Source organism: Balearica regulorum, chromosome 1 (assembly GCF_011004875.1).
Source record: "Balearica regulorum gibbericeps isolate bBalReg1 chromosome 1, bBalReg1.pri, whole genome shotgun sequence".
NCBI lineage: Eukaryota > Metazoa > Chordata > Aves > Gruiformes > Gruidae > Balearica > Balearica regulorum.
In genome coordinates this window covers 135,906,936-135,910,258 of record NC_046184.1, presented here as the reverse complement: position 1 = coordinate 135,910,258, position 3,323 = coordinate 135,906,936, and the positions used below count along the sequence as shown (strand labels likewise).

The following is a 3,323-nucleotide window of genomic DNA, read 5'->3' as shown; positions in this document are numbered from 1 at the left end:
GTCAATCGCGCCACCGGGCCCCGCCCCAGCCCGGGCTCGGCCCCCGGGGCGGCCCCGCGGCGCCACCGCCCCCGGCGCCGGGCGGGGTTGGGCGGGGCGGCGGCCCCCGGCGGCGCCACGACCTTGGGCGCCACCTGCTGGGCGGCGGCGGCGCCGCACCGCTAGTCCCGAGCAGGGCGGGGCCGGAGCAGGGCGGGGGGGTCCCGGCCCTTCCGGCCCCAGCCCCCAGCCCTCTCTCTGTCGAGGAAAAGTCGCTTCCCGAGGCATTTCCGAGCTCTGGTTTGGGATTTCCCACCCCCCCACCCCCGTTTCCTGTTATCTGAGCAGGGCTTTGCAGCCGCGGCCTGAGCACGCCGTGGGGGTGGCGACTCTCGGCCGAGGGGAGCAGGGAGGGAGCGCTGGTGGCGGGGGCGGCCCGGGAGCGCGGGTGGGACGCGGCGGCGTGTCTGGCTCCTGTCACAAGTGTAGGGGATCCCCGGTTTCTGTACCACAAACTGTTGGAGGAATGGAAACTCCAACTGGAATTTTTTTCTAGAAGGAAGACAATTTGTTTCCCCCCATTTTTTGTGTAACGCGCCAGCCGTACCGCTGTTTCCCTCACTGGAGAAGGAGGGCATCAGGTAAGGACAACAGGCTGCGTTCCTCACCCATACACACTCACTGGAATCTGCTATGCTGAATTTTATCCAGAAGATTTGCATAACTTTAGATAGAGACAAGCTGCCCCTTCCAGGAGGATGTTGAAATGACAGGGGACCTGGTCTGCACTTCACATCCCAAGCTGTCGGCAAAAGCTGGTTTTCCTTTCCAGACATTTCCTTTGGAGTGACTGAGACACCCTGAACAAAGAGCACCAAGATGCCATGAAACACTCCTGTTCTTCCCAAATAAAAACATCTCAGAGTCTGAGCTTCAGCTCAGAATCTCGGCTCCACATACTGACTTTTTGCTTTGCTGTTTGCACTGCAAAACATCCTTCTCACGCTCAGAAAGCAGGAGCTACCACCACCTTCCTACTGGGAGGAGCCCCGAGGCTGAGCACTACGTCCCGGTGCCACTTCATCAGGAGACAGACCCAGGAAGGCCTGAGGCAACTCTCCCCAGCTGAGCAAACACAGGAGCCTCCTCTTGCTACAGGAAAATGGGAAAATCAGAGGGACAGCCTTTCCCATGCCCCTCCCTCCCCGGTGATGAAGACAAGTTCCACGTGTATCTGCAGCTATCATCGGGAGCAGGGAAGCAATTTTCTGTGCAGCCATGTATGACAAGGACACAAGTGAAACCGTCCCTTAAATTACACGGACAATATCACTCAGCTACACAGTGCTGTGGGTTCTCCAAAACAATCTAGCAGTCTGTTTTAAGTGGTATCCTCCACTCTTTTTCCCCAGTCCCAGCTCTCACTGACATAAAGAACAGCAACACCCCAGAGCTATTTACTCACATGTTCTTGGAGAGTGGGTGATTATTATTGCTGGTGGTTCTCAGAAGAAAAGCATGTTAAGATCTAAGGAGACAATGAAAAGAAACAGCGGTCATTTGGTATGGGACTGTTCTCCAAGGGTGACATTTTCAAGCAAGTGTTGATTTATGGGGTCAATGAGAAGCTAAGATGGGTGGGAAGAAAGTTGACATGAACAATATACACACAATGACAGGCTTGACCAAAGTTGAAAAGTTTATGGGCTTCCTCATTGGAAAGGTCGTATGAGGAGCCTGTCACAAAAGAGTTCATGTCACTGGTTTCACATCCTGGCAAAAAAGCAGAAGAATTCTTGCTTATTTTAAGCCAACTGTAAGTTTTGAACCCAGAAGGGGAAAAAAAAAAAGTCTTAAAAGTAACATCTTTGAAGAGAATGATGTTAAAGAGAAAACACATGTTGCATTATGAATGCAGACACTGGTATTTGAAATATGAACAGTTCACGGCTGTTAAACCAGGCATTCACTGTGGACACTCCATTTTCCGACTTCCCTTTTTGTGCTACTCTGTCTCTGTGGCTGGGGCCCAAAGGGTGACTCGCACCCCCACGGGGACCCATTGCATCCATCCTCCTCTGTTCCCGGAAGGCACAGCTAGTGGGCACCGCTCCTCAGCAGAGCTGCCAGCACCGAACTGAAGGAGGACGCTTGCACAGATGGGCTCCAGTCTCAGCCGGGAAGCAAGCAGAGGAGCGGCAGCTAGAAACTGTTTCTTAAACCCCTTCTCAGCTGTCATTTGCCATTCGGCCCACAGGCAGGTAGCTTGCTCCCCTCTGAGCTCCAGGGGCTCTATGAGGGCTCCTAAAGCAAGGACAGGGGCTGCCATGGGCCTTCGGGGTTTGTACAGGGATGCAAGTGTGGACTTAATCTTGACATCACCTTTAACAGCCTGAAATTCTGCAGCAGGACCTGCCTAAAAACCTTTGAATAACTTACACAGTGAATTGACAGAGCGAGATATTTGTGTTTCATTACTGGTTCTGCCACTGTATTACTCTAACACATTTCAGCCTCTGCTTCAGTTTTCCCCATCTGCAGAACAATATCACTACTCACCTTTTATTGCATATGGAATTTTTTTAACATATATTTCAAGGATCAAAGCTGTGGGATGGATTCCCAGTGTGGCAGTGTTCTTTTTTCTCTTTTGTTAAGCACCTAACATCACTCCTAGTGCATGGTTTGGCTAGGGTGGAATCAGCATGGACATCCACTTTCTTTTCTTTTTTTAGTGGAATATTGGTTTTGTCCTGTGAAGCTTCAGGATGTGATTGATCTAAATGTATGTTTTTATAGAGCATGTGCACTACTGCAATATCCAGATGTTATGGGCAGTAATTAGGAATTAATTGAAACTATAGTAGATATTATAAATTCATTGAAGTATGTAATTAAAAGAATATATTAATATAATTTTGGAAGATACTTTTTCTTTTATTTTAAAGAAACAAGTAATAGCAAACACCAAAATAATAAGCTTTATTAGATCATCTTGGTAGTACTAAGGCAGTAATTAAAACCCAACTGTGTTCTTTGTAACACTGATGGGAATCTTGAAATTAAGCCACAAAATATTCAGCTGCTTTTTTGCCGTTTTCACAACACAAGCCACATCATAGTCATTCTTAGGAGTTAGTTTTTTGAAAACTGAAACTTCATTTTCCTTGAACTCTCTTTCCATGGTAAAGATGCATGAAGTAAAAGGAACGACAGATGGATCTTCTTGAACTAAAAAGTTAATTGAGCACCAACACGTTTTCACCAGATACACATTCATGTTTTCTGGCTGAGAGGTAGAAGCAACTAAAATATGTGATAAGCCAGACACTGTTGTTCAGTGA

The 3,323-nt window shown here is 48.5% G+C and overlaps 1 long non-coding RNA gene across 1 annotated transcript; it reads right to left on the bottom strand.

The window, feature by feature from the left end:
- Positions 1-423: 423 nt before the first annotated feature.
- Positions 424-1,750, bottom strand: LOC142605181 (uncharacterized). Its single transcript, XR_012838912.1, has 3 exons — positions 1,651-1,750; positions 1,445-1,507; positions 424-839 (listed from the first exon to the last, which is right to left on the bottom strand). It is a non-coding gene; the product is annotated as an uncharacterized LOC142605181 (long non-coding RNA).
- Positions 1,751-3,323: the final 1,573 nt, after the last annotated feature.